At 46.3% G+C, this 12,506-nt stretch overlaps 1 pseudogene; it reads right to left on the reverse strand.

Annotated features, from left to right (window-relative positions):
• The window catches only part of LOC115089436, a 1,328,227-nt pseudogene that overhangs the window by 260,757 nt on the left and 1,054,964 nt on the right, over nt 1-12,506 (reverse strand).

Consider the following 12,506-nt stretch of genomic DNA (forward strand, 5'->3'; position numbering starts at 1 on the left):
GGAGGGACCGGGAGCCACGCGACACACCTGCCGGTGCTTGGCGACACACTGGTTGAGAACCGCTGTGTTAGAGCACCACACAGCTTGATGCATCACCCATTAGATTATAAGTCCTCTTCGAATAGGGAAATACTTGCTTGTAATCCACTTTGAAGTGCCAAAATGCAGAATATATAAAATAAATAAACAGGGATCTATAGCAGTCTGACTTTTCTGTTTTTCTAATAGAGGTGAAGCCTTTTCATAGGTAGGGTTGTTACTGTTTGAGTGGTGACAGTTAGTGCTGTTTTGGTATGGCAGGATTACTATATTGTAATTTGTAGGCCATTTTATTCATGGCTTTCTGAGGACCAAGCCCAAATGCAAAGCTAATACCCTTAACAGAAATCTTGGGGGTAGCCTGCACGGAGCAGGAGTTGCTATTCCCCTAAAAAAACAGCTGGGCAGACTAGATGGACAATTTGGTTTTTATGTGCCATCATTCACTATGTTACTATGTAATGCACATTACAATAAGCCTGATACCATATGGACTCCAAGTGTCTTTTTGCCACTGGCACAATAGTGCATGTAAATATAGTGTACATGTTACCGTAAGTGATATTTCAGAAGACTGTATTTTAAATGTCCTTTTTCATGAAAATCTACTACTATAAATGCATAAATTATTATTGTGTGTGGTGAGGGCTGAGGGTGAGGACTCAAGGCTGTAAGGTTCGCCAAGGGTGCCTAATACTCTTGCTCTGGTCCTGAGAGTGTGCACCACACAGACACCCTCCACCATTCATCCATTTCCCACTTCCAGAGAGAGCAAATGCTGGAGACGGGTGGAAGGCAGGTGGCAGGGTTCCTGTGTGTGTGTGTGTGTGGGGGGGGGGGGAGTGTATTTGTTTGTGTGTGTGTGGGGGGGGGAGAGGTGTTCGAGTTTCCCAGAAACTGTCTATGACAATATCTGCCACTCTTGGGGGAATCTTAGCCCCTGCCTCTCCCATCCCCAAAGTTCTGAAATGAGTGAAAGGACTAGATTTCAAGAGGGACCACCCTTCCCCTTGGCTTGCTCAGTGATATGCCTTGCACCATATCGAGGGGGGGAGGGACGAGCACCATCTCATCCCTCTTCTTAGGCAGCAGATTGCCTTGAGCTGTCCCTGTATTTGGCATTTTGTAAAAGTATGTGCACCACTGTACCCCTCCACCTCTGCCATTTGCAGATGCAAAAGTGTGCAGACGCAGTGCATGCAGTACATTTAGCATCCGCACTTTGCAGCTGCTAATGTTCGGAGAGGAACAACATGCTCTCCTTCCATTTGAAGACTGACTGCAATGTAGCATGGCTTACAGTGCCCATGCACTTTGCAAATTACACAGGCTATTCAAAATTGCTCTCTTTAATGGCGCTTAGTTCATTTTATTGTGCTTGGTTGTGCCTGAGGTACAGCTTTCCATGCAATGTCACAACAGGCTCACAATCATGATCCTGGCTGTCAGAGAATGTGAATTCACCAGGCGATAGGCTCCTTACAACTTGGGTATTTATCTGGTCATGCTGGGGTGACTTCGGTTCCTCTGCTAGGCCAAATCTACACATGAACCACCTTCGGGGATAATTTTTTTAAAGGATCTGCACACAAAAACTCTGGCTCATGTGTGTAAATTGGCTTTTGAAAGTTATCCAGCGAGGGAGAGGTTGTGGGGCAAAGTACGTGGATAACCTGAGTACGCCCTGCACTTTCTCCTGCATCCGTGGTAGGCGTTCCAGGTGGGGGAGCAATTGGGTGGGGAAAGCATTTAGCATTTACTTCCCCCCTCAAAAGTCTGCGTAGGAATGAACATTCAGGAAGTCCCACCGGCTTGAGAGCAGGGGTAACTTCCCGAGCCATACGCTTACACAGGCATCAGCAGAACCCACACATTCTCAATGCCGACTTATTCGCAGAAGTCTGCTTTGAAATTCTGGGCTAACATCTGCAGGTATTTTGTAATGGTAAATTTTAACCGTACGCAGGCTGTTGAAAATGACCTTCCCCCAAGGCTTAAACTTTTCTGCACCCTCTCCTGGCAGCAAGGATGGTCCCCTATTCCCCAAAGGCACATCATCTAGAGAACGGCATGCCTGAGCTCAGGCACCCCGGATGAACACAATAGCTGGATTCAGCCTGATAGTTGACTATACCAGTCCCATCCCATAGGGCCGAGCAGTTCATTTCGCTTTCATTTTTTTTTTCTCTTTTCCTTTTTGGACTGACTGCTTAGTTGCATCTTTTTGTTTTTGAAAGATGCTGGTCCTTCCTTTTGGTGTATTCTGTCCCACTGTGTTTCTCTCCTCTTTCATAGTGAATAAATCCTTCAGCGCAACTTACCCTGCAGTACTTATCGGCTAGAATGATTACAGATGTGACTGTCTACCTTTGTCTACTGCTTACAGTCCATGCCTAATGAACTTCAGTACCTATGGGCTAGAGGCAAGTAGAACTGAGGAAAAAAAAGGAGGTTATTCGCGATACTTTCATCTGTCGTCTGACCTCCCATTTTTTTTTACCTAAACCCCTGCTGTGTCAGATGCAGGAATATGGAGGAAGGTAAGTAGGGAGTTCAAATGATCATGAAAGACGAGTGAATGTGAATGTATGAATATTTATGAAAGATGAATGAATGTGGCAGTAGCAAAGGCTGAAATCGTGATGACTGGTGCTACCGCTGCACATAAAGTTTCAGGCTTTTGGCAATTCACCCCCTTTTTTTTTTTTCCCAGAGTGTCATGGAATCCTCAAAATTTCCCCAAGTTACCTCCCTCATAGAGTTCACAAGAGACATTTTGACAGTTCGTGTTTTTTTTTTTTTTTTTTTCTACCCATTGGGAGTCCTCTCCCCGGCTTTACTCTATCTGTGAGTAAGAGCACAAGTGCCAGAGGGTGACTTCCCTGCTGCTGCAGATGGTTTCATTGTGCCAAAACACATCACTGCTATAATATGGAGAGTGAATAGAAAAAGCAGAATGCAGCAGACAGGCTTCAGCTTTCCACAGGAATCAAGAATGAACAAGTGACATCGACCTGACTCTCCGACAAATAAATATTGTCAGGTAAAGAATATCTGAATGGGAAAGAAATGGAGATGCTAAGCACATATTAATGACAGCTGTTGCTAAGATGTCATAAATAGGACAAATATATCATGTATCATGGCTTGTTTTTTCTTGACTTGGCATTTTTTCCCGTTTCTTTTGGTTTCCAACTCAGTGGGAATCAGGGCTGGGATCTGGCAGCTTGAGCCTTCATTCACAACTATCCGGGGATATTTTTTTTCAGCTACCTTATAGCCGCTCCCAACTTACTGTGGTCCCAATGCTGCAGTGACAGACCTGGGGTGGGGATCCTATGCCATGGCTCCTTCTGGAACCCTGCAATCACAGGCCCTCTCTCCGTCCACTAGTTGTCACCATTGAGCGATGACTATGACATCCTCCCTTCCCTCCTCTTTCCCCCCCAAACCCCGGGGCTGTGAATTCAGCATCCTCAGCCTTGGCCAACTAGGGTGGCCAACTGCCCAGTTTTCGACCGGACAGCCCAGTTTTGCAGCCTATTGTACAGCGTTCGGGTTACAAGGCTAACCGGACACTGTAAAACCCGGTCAGGCAAGGCCAGGGGCCAATCAGCGGTGGCAGCCTGGCAGTGCTCCAATCACCTGCCTGTTTTCGGGGCTCGGTTTGACTCTGCTCCTTCTCCTCCTCTCCCACAGCTGTGCGGCACTTGTTTCTTCTTCACGCTGTCCTCCTGGGAGTCGCAGAGGAAGAGGAGAGTCGAACTGAGTCCCAAAGACAGGCAGGATGAATCTGCCTAAGGAAAAGTTTATGCTCTATTAAAAAAAAGGGGGGATGGCTGCGGCTGGCTCCCCCTCCCCACCTCCCCCAAGTGTCTGGTCCTGCTCCATGGAAAAGTTGGCAACCCTATGGCCAACCCAAGGAGTGTAAAGGCCCGCATCAGGAATCAAACCCAGGTCTCTCTCCATGGCAGCACTATTACTGAGCCACCATGTCTATAAGCTCAGTAAGACAGAAAGCTCAAGCTGGATAGAGACACATCGAGGGCATTGCCCTGCAACTGTGGTAGAAGATACTGTGATATTTTCTTACTTAGGTTCTAAACATACTATTCATGTTTAACATGTTATGCATGTAAATGTAACATATTATTGTAACAATTTTCAAAAACCAGTTACCTGCATTAAGTGCACTTAGGGGTAGATTTTCAAAGGGTTACGCGCGTAAGATACGCGCGTAATCCCCCAAAAACCTACCCCTGCGTGCGCCGAACTTATTTTGCATAGGCTCGGCGGCGCGCATCTCCCGGGGCTTTCCAAAATGGGCGGTCCGGGGGCGGGGCTGGGGGCGTGGCGGCGGTCCGGGGGCGGGGCCGGGGACATGGCGGCGGTCTGGGGGCGGTCGGACCTGTACTTGGGCATGGCACGCTGGCAGCTGGCCGGCACGCGCAAGTTACACCTGCCTCAGGCAGGCATAATGCCTGAAAAAAAGGTAGGGGGGATTTAGTTAGGGCTGGGGGGTGGGTTAGATAGGGGAAGGGAGGGAAAGGTGGGGAGGATCAAAAAAAAGTTCCCTCCAAGGCCGCTCCGATTTCGGAGCGGCCTTGGATGGAACGGGGAAAGCCATCGGGGCTCCCCATGGGCTCGACGCGTGCAAGATGCACAAGTGTGCGCCGACCCTGGATTTTATAACATTGCACGCGCATGTTATAAAATCGGGTATACATTTGTGTGCTAATCACTTAATTAAATTGTCAACGGGTAAGAAAACGTCTGCCCTACTTGGTCTGCTCAAGGCCCTATTGGGGCACCAAAGATCCTAATCAATTTGATTTAGGGCTGATTAGTGAAGGTTCTTCCTCTCCAAGGACACAGAATGGAAGAAAAGCTTTAGTGAATCAGGCCCTTCGTCTATAATATCTATTCTTATAGCCAAGTTTCCCAGTTTCCTGTAGCAGCGAGCGCTAAACCATTCTGCAGCAATTCTTTGGCACAATTGCATAAATCTGCATAGTTTTGCATGTTAAGTAATATAGATTTATTATGTAGAGTAAAAATAGTTTTACAACCTTGCTTATGTGACTGTATAATTTATTTTTGGGGGTTTTTATGGGTGGAAGATCTCAGGTATCCATGTGGGAGGGGAAGAGGAGAAGAAAAGGAAATATCAGGGCTAGGAGATAAGCGGGACAGGAAGATGAGATCTTGGGGATGGCGGAGAACTGGGAGGAGCAGAGAGAGATAAAAGGAGCATGGATTGGAGAAAAGTGTGAAGGAGGGACAGTTGTACATCAAAGGAAGTTGAAGGAATGGTGTTCTGGGAGTGGAGAGGGAGGAAAGGTCTGGGATTAAGGAAGGGGAGAGAGGTTGGGAGAAAGGAAAAGGGGGAAGAGAGGCAGAATTTGGGTGGAAGGAGAGAAGGGAGAGGCTCTGGGATCTAAGAGGGAGATCTGGATGTGGGAGAGGGAAGTGCTTCACCCCTGGATCCGACCCTTTCTGCCTCACCATTCCTCACTCTCTTTCCCCCTCTCTACCCCTTGTTTTCTTTCTCTCCCATCCCCTTCACTAATGCCTTCTCTCTCTCACCTCGTGAAGCCCCACCCCATGCCAGGTGCTGTTCCTCCCTCTCTCTCTCTCTCTCTCACATACACACATACAGCAGATTCCCTAGCATCCCCAATCCCCAATCCCCTCTTATCCTTCTTCTCCCCGCCTGGCCTATTTCCTTGTATTTCCCCCACTGAACCCCTCTCTCACCCTACACTCAGCTGATTCCCCAGCAACTCTTTCACCTGCTCCCACCCAGTCAATTCCCTTGTCCTCCCGAGTCAATCTCTCTCACATCTATTCCCAACCAATTCAACAAGGCCTTCTCTCACCAATGATCCCTGTTCACTCCCCCTCTCTTCAATCCCTTCACTGATCTGGGCAGGCAAGAAAAGGAGAATGGTGGTGCCTTGGGCCACATCCTCCCCTCTGCCACATGGAGCCGCAATGTTTTGCTTTGAAATGTGCAGGACACCATAGTGTGGCACCAGGGGCAGTTCTATTAACGAGGCAGGGTGAGGCAGCCAGTTCAGGCGGCAAACTTTGGAATCGGCAAAAAACTGCCCCCTTCCCCCCCCAACTCCTCTAGCGGCTGCCACATCCTACTGCCAAAACAAAGAACCAGTGCAGAATTCCCCCCTCCCCCCACACAGCAGGGGTCTCCTCTCCCACCCCCCCCCCCCCCCCCGCTCGCGGCGAAGATCAAGGCCCTGGCGTGCTGAGTGGCAAAGATCTCCCGGCGTGCCGCACGGTGAAGATCAGGGCCCCAGCTCGCCGTGCGGCATGGAAGATCTCCCGGAGTGCCGTGCGGCGAAGATCAAGGCCTGGTAAGAGTGAGTGTGTGTAGAGGGATGTGTGTGTGTGAGAGATTGCGAGCCTGGGGGTGTGAGAGAGAGAGAGCATGTGTGAGGGTGGATGGGGGGGGATGAGGAAAGCATGTGGAAGGGTGCTTGAGTGTGGGTGCCAGAGAGAGGGAGTCCATGGGGGAAGGGAGGTGGGGAGGCGCTGGGAGGGAGGGGAGTACCATCTCATCCCTTGCCTCAGGTGGCGCAGTTCAAAGCACCAGCATACTCAACCGGCAGAAGGGGAGAACACGTCCTGAGGCCCTGCCACTCTCTTTCTTCTCTTACTGGCCCAGTTCAGTGCAGAAGGTGCAGGCGTGAAGTGAGATTGGCAGAGAGATATATAATCACTCGTGTGGGCTTGCTTGGCCACTGCCCTCGAACTTGGTCCATGGTGTCCTGTGATTCTGTGGTGATTAACCAGTTCTCTGGATTTTGCAGCCTTTCCTGTGGCATCACAGGACATCGAATGGGCCCTGCCTATAGGTATGGTAAAACTATTTTAAAACTCCTATACTTCCTAAATACTGCTGCCTTTAAAAATGAATAGACTAGTGCTATTACAGTGATAACAAACTACAATCACTTGTTCTTTGGAGTGTTGAGAGAATTTGTAATCTTGCATAATATACATTTCAATAACATGCAATGTGCAATCCTAAAGCATCCAGTGTTGAATATAACTTCAGTATCTTCTTTGACATACAACACTGTTATCTGGGACTTACTCAGCATGCAAAAATATTTGCTCAAAATGAGCAAGAGACAAAATACCTTCAGTGATTCTAAAAATTCCATATCCCCAAGCATCTTTTTGGCAGATGGCCAGTAATCATCTATAGCTTTTCCACTGGGGTCCACCTTCTTTTCAGGTTTAATGCCCTTGAAACAAAACAAACAAAAAAAAAAAAAGCAAAACCCAGCATTATGGAAATCGGCTACCAACTGCTCTACATCAGTGTTCAGAAAATTAATATTCCTTCCCACATCATAAGGCACAGAAGCAGAATTTTAATGACACAGAGCTTCTACCTCATCAAATAAATTATAGAACTTAGAACTTTAATTTAAAATCACAGTTTTTGCACTCTGGCTCTGCCACCATGCTAGCTTCAAAAGATGTTCTCATCAGCAACATCGAAAGCATGGATTTCAGCGTAAGCTCTACTACACCTAATAGAGAAGACCATTAGCATTTAAAACACATTACTGTGTATTCTCTGCAGCACAGGAATCTCACTCAGCATTAAGTAAAGTTCTCATTTTCTACATGAAAACTAATTTAACTAACCCTGCCTCACCCCCCCCCCCCCAAAAAAAAAGGCATATGTTGATATTCTCCTGGATTTAGGAGGGTCACATAACTAATGAAGGAAAGAAAATGTAAAGGCCTCCTGTGTGCTCTGATCCTCAGACCTTTTAATGTTTTCCATCAATTGCAGTACCATAATCACTCAGGTATCCTGAATGAGTCACAGGAACGAGGCTTTCCATTTTGGCTTTGTTTGGCTAAATGCGTAGGAAACACAAATGGGATGCGATTCAGAATCCTTTGTGGGAAAGTTAAATGACGCCTGTATTGTCCTTGTTCATTTCACATGGCACAAAACAAGCAAAACACCTATTAAGTCCAGTTATTTTCTACTGAGTTTGAAGGCCACATGTTCTCAGTGTAAGGTGAATGGATAGCTATAGTTCTTGGTATCTTTTTTGATTTTGTAAGCTTGCATCATAAAGTTAGCATTATTTTAGCCTGCTTAAAAAAAATAATAATAAAAAAAAATATATATATATACATAATTATATTGTCCACATGTTTTAGTGACTAACTCAAAGTTGGCAAATCTGGCCCTTGCATGCTGCAATCAGGTCTGGTTTTCAGGATATCCACAATTAATATGCATGAGATATATTTGTGTGCAGTGCCTCCATTGTATAAAAATATATCTCATGCATATTCAGTGAGAATATCCTGAAAACCAAACTTGCCTGTGGCATTGGAGGGCCGAAGTTGCCTGCCCCTTAGACCAGGGGTAGGGAACTCCGGTCCTCGAGTACCGTAAGCCTGTCAAGTTTTCAGGATATTCACAATGAATATACATGAGGTACATTAGCATGAAGTGGAAGCAGTGCATGCAAATGCATCTCATACATATTCCGTTTGGATACATTGAAAACCTGACTGGCTTGTGACATTCGAGAACCAGAGCTGCTTAACTGCATCCTATACTAACTTATCAAGAAAATTCTGTCTAAAAATAACAATTGAAAATGCACCCGTTGCACAGGAATTGTAGAGAAGCACATAGAAAAATAGCCAGGGTGCCTTTCAGTGCTGGCAGAAAGTACTGACAAGCAGCAAGAGCTCTTGGCCTTACAAGTACTGTACCTTCAAAATGTAGCTAAAGTAAGCCGGACTCCAGAAGGTGGATTCTGCATGGTCTTTAGCAGTGATATCCCCTTCCTTCAGGGTATCCAGCACTGCAGTGGCAGCAGTGAGGGCAGCATGGCCACATTTAACTTTGGTTCACTCTTCTCCTACAGAAAAAAACAAACAAAAAACATTTAATGCCGATGCTCAGCTCTCAAAATCCAACCCAGACGGAACACTGGACAGAGAAGGATGCTTCAGAACAGAGTTTCCCAAACCTTTAGACCAGAGCTTTCCAAACTGTGTGTCGGGACACATTAGTGTGTCGCCTGCAGTGTGCAGGTGTGTCGCGCAAGCCCGGTCAACTCTGATGCGAGTTTGGGCTTTTTTTTTCCCTAGAGATTCACTTTTTTTTTTTCAGTTTATGGGTTGCTTATTATTGGGTGATTTTTGCTGTCAATCGTGTTTTTTTGGGGGGCTTGGTGGGTGGAACGAGCCCAGCCATCCTTGCATTGGCTGCTGCTGTCGATGAGGCCTGGCCATGAGGAGTACTGACTGCAAGCAGCAGTGTCTAGTGATCATGGAAGGGAGTGAAGCACTTAACTGGCAACAATCAAAAAGACGAGGTACATGAGTGTGGGGGCCAGACATGTGCTGGGGGGAGAGAGATGAGTGAGTGGGGGGCAAACGTGCTGGGGGGACAGACATGTGCTTGAGGGGGAGAGATATGAGTGTGTGGGGGCCAGACATGTGCTGGGGGGGAGGAGAGAGATGAGTGTGTGGGGGACAGACAATTTGTTTTATTATTGTTTCTCATAAATTATAACAATAACATGAATCTTGGAATATATATTTTTAATATAAATTTAAGGTTTTCATGAGATAGGTTGTGTCGTGAAACATTTTATTTATGTATATATTTAAGGAAACATACATAAATTGTAGAAATATGTTTCGTTCGTTTAACCTTTAACCTCTGGTTTACTAGTAGACTGAATTACCGTGTCGTGAAATTATGTTTGTCTAAAAAGTGTGTCACCAACATGAAAAGTTTGGAAAGCTCTGCTTTAGACAAAGTGACTCCATTTTAACCCTTTAACCTCACATGACTCCATAGGATGACAAAAACAAATTACCAACTAAGGTATTGTCCCTGTCCAACAATCATTTCTTCTCTCCCTTCTCACATTCCAGCAGATCCCCTGTCTCAATATCCACCCCCTCTAGAGGACCTCCTCTTTTAACTTTATCCCCTTCTGTGGACGCCTCTCTCAATCTCCGCTCCTCTCACCTCTCCAGCCCCTTACCTTTCTCTCACCTCCTCTGCCATTTTCACATTCCCCAGCCGATTCTCTCTCACCTCCAAGCCTTTCTTATAAGTCCCAACTGATCCCTTTCCTACCAACTCAACCCCCATTCCCTCTTCATTTATCCCCCATCCCTTCTTTCATCTTCCCACCTCACTTCCTCCAGGCCTTCTCTTACATTCCTCTCCTAGTTTATCCCCCTCACCCCCACTCCTCTTACATCTCCCAGTTGATCTTCTGTCATTCCTCCTCTCTCACCCTCCACTGACAATACCTCTCCACCTTATCCAGTCCTCAAATTCCTCCTGCATTTCATCCCTCCCTTAAAATAGCCCTTCCTTCAAATATCCCCCAAGCCAGGGTCAGCATCAACATTTTCCTTTGGGCCAGGGCCAAAGGTGGATGACAACCGATGGGGAGAGAGGGCAGGCTGATAATAAGGGCAGCATCCTTCTCCTAGGTAGATTCAGTGGTGGGTGAGAAGAGAAGAGCGATGGCTACCTCCACTGATGCACAACACACTCAGCCCTGCTCTCCCCTCACGACTGGCCCGCAAGCCGGACAGTGATCTGCCAGCGGTAGCAGCGTTGCATGGGGGTCTGTGGGTTACTTGCAAACTGGCAGGTCCGGCAAAGGCTCTAATCCTTCCTCATGCAGGGCCTCCTGTTACCGCGGAAACTCGTAGAAGGGCAGTGACATTGCAGGGCATATGAGCACATGCTGGGCTCGTGGGCCTCACGCTGACTTCACTACTAATGCCGTGGCTGCTGGCACCTGAAGAGTGCTGCCATTTGAGGCACCTGTGACACCCCCCCCCCGGCTGAAGGTTTTGTAAACCCATTTTGGGACCTGTCCCACAGTTTGGGAAGCTCTGCTTTAGAATCCGCAGGTGTTAGGAGAGCGGCATCAGTCAATGAGAGCGCCTGACTTTTGGCATGCTCGCCCATCAGTCACCCGAGATCCTTCTGTCTTCCTCAAGCCTGCAGGTAACAACCAATCAAGTCAAATTGGAAGGCACATTAATTCAGGCTCTCTAACCCTGGCAAATGTATTAATTGTCCCGGAAAGTAGATTAAGACAAAAGCCTTGTCGAAGAAAACAGTACAGCATTCTCACAATAACCACACTCCCCCCACAGCTATTCTTTGAAAAATATTAGACTGTGGAAAATGTGAAGTGCAGTAACTGCCTCATTATCATGACTGAGGTGGAGGGGAGGGGGGGAGCTAATTACAAAGCACTGACAAAGGTGTAAAAGTTACTTAAAGGTCAGCAGATGTAGCAATAATTTGCCATTTAAAGTAACATTTTTTTTTTTTTACATGCAGATATGAATGCTCTCCGCATCCAGCAATGCTTAGGAGAGTAGTGATCTTTATCAATTAATGTCAATCTGTTCAATATTTATCATGATGCTTTCTGCATCCAAAATTAAAATGCCGCTTTGTTGGGCTCCATTTTTATTGCCCTGATAAAATATTTTGACATTTATCACCGTCTTGCAATCAGGCAGACAAGTTGTTGTGGTAAACAGGAAAACCCTGAATGGTGCACACTGAACCATATTAAAGAGGTCCATCATTTCGTAAACGTTTATTGTGCTGAAAGTCTCCCCTCTCCTCAATAAGAAGGAGTTTATCGCTTTGCTGATGGTGCCGGTAAATAAATATATAAAGGGCGTTTCTGTTCTAACCAAACTGCTGGCAAAAACTCATTCAGACATCACATTGATGATACATAGAAACCACGATTATAGCCCCAGCAAAGACCAAACTAAGAAAAGATTTTTTTTTTTAAATAAAGGAAATGGCAGTACAAAACTTTCCTTTCAAAATTGTGTAAAATTTAGGATGCACATTTGTTTGAAACGAAACTGGAAATTTGAACCAAATTTCCCGTTTTCTTTCATTTAGTAATACAAATGGAAAGAAAGAAAAACCAAGCAAAATTTTGTTTGCATTTCCATTGCTTTCTTTTCTCTACAGCAGCCACCAGCCCGCTTCCACTAAAACGCCCTCCCAGGCCCTCTTCCCACCACCTCCTCCCCCAGAACCCTCTGACACCACCCGTAGTATGAAAAAGGAGATGCCGGAGCAATCCCCTGTTCTTGCTCCACTACTGTTCATCTCAGAATGGCACTGACTGACCCTTTAATACTTTCCGTAGAAGAAAATAGCAAACGAGAGGCCGACACTATTTTCTTGTGCAAAAAAACATAAAAATTGGCCCTGGCCTCAGGTCAGCCAGTGCCAATCATGAGAGAAGCACCGGCAGGTCAAGAGCAACTAGGAATAGATCCTACCCTTTTTTTTTCACACTACAGATAGAGTGAGAGGGATCGGACTGGCTAGGGAGAGGTGTTGGAGAAGGGCCCTGGGGAGATTATTATAGTTTGTTTTC

The sequence above is a fragment of the Rhinatrema bivittatum genome, chromosome 4 (assembly GCF_901001135.1).
Source record: "Rhinatrema bivittatum chromosome 4, aRhiBiv1.1, whole genome shotgun sequence".
Classification (NCBI taxonomy): domain Eukaryota; kingdom Metazoa; phylum Chordata; class Amphibia; order Gymnophiona; family Rhinatrematidae; genus Rhinatrema; species Rhinatrema bivittatum.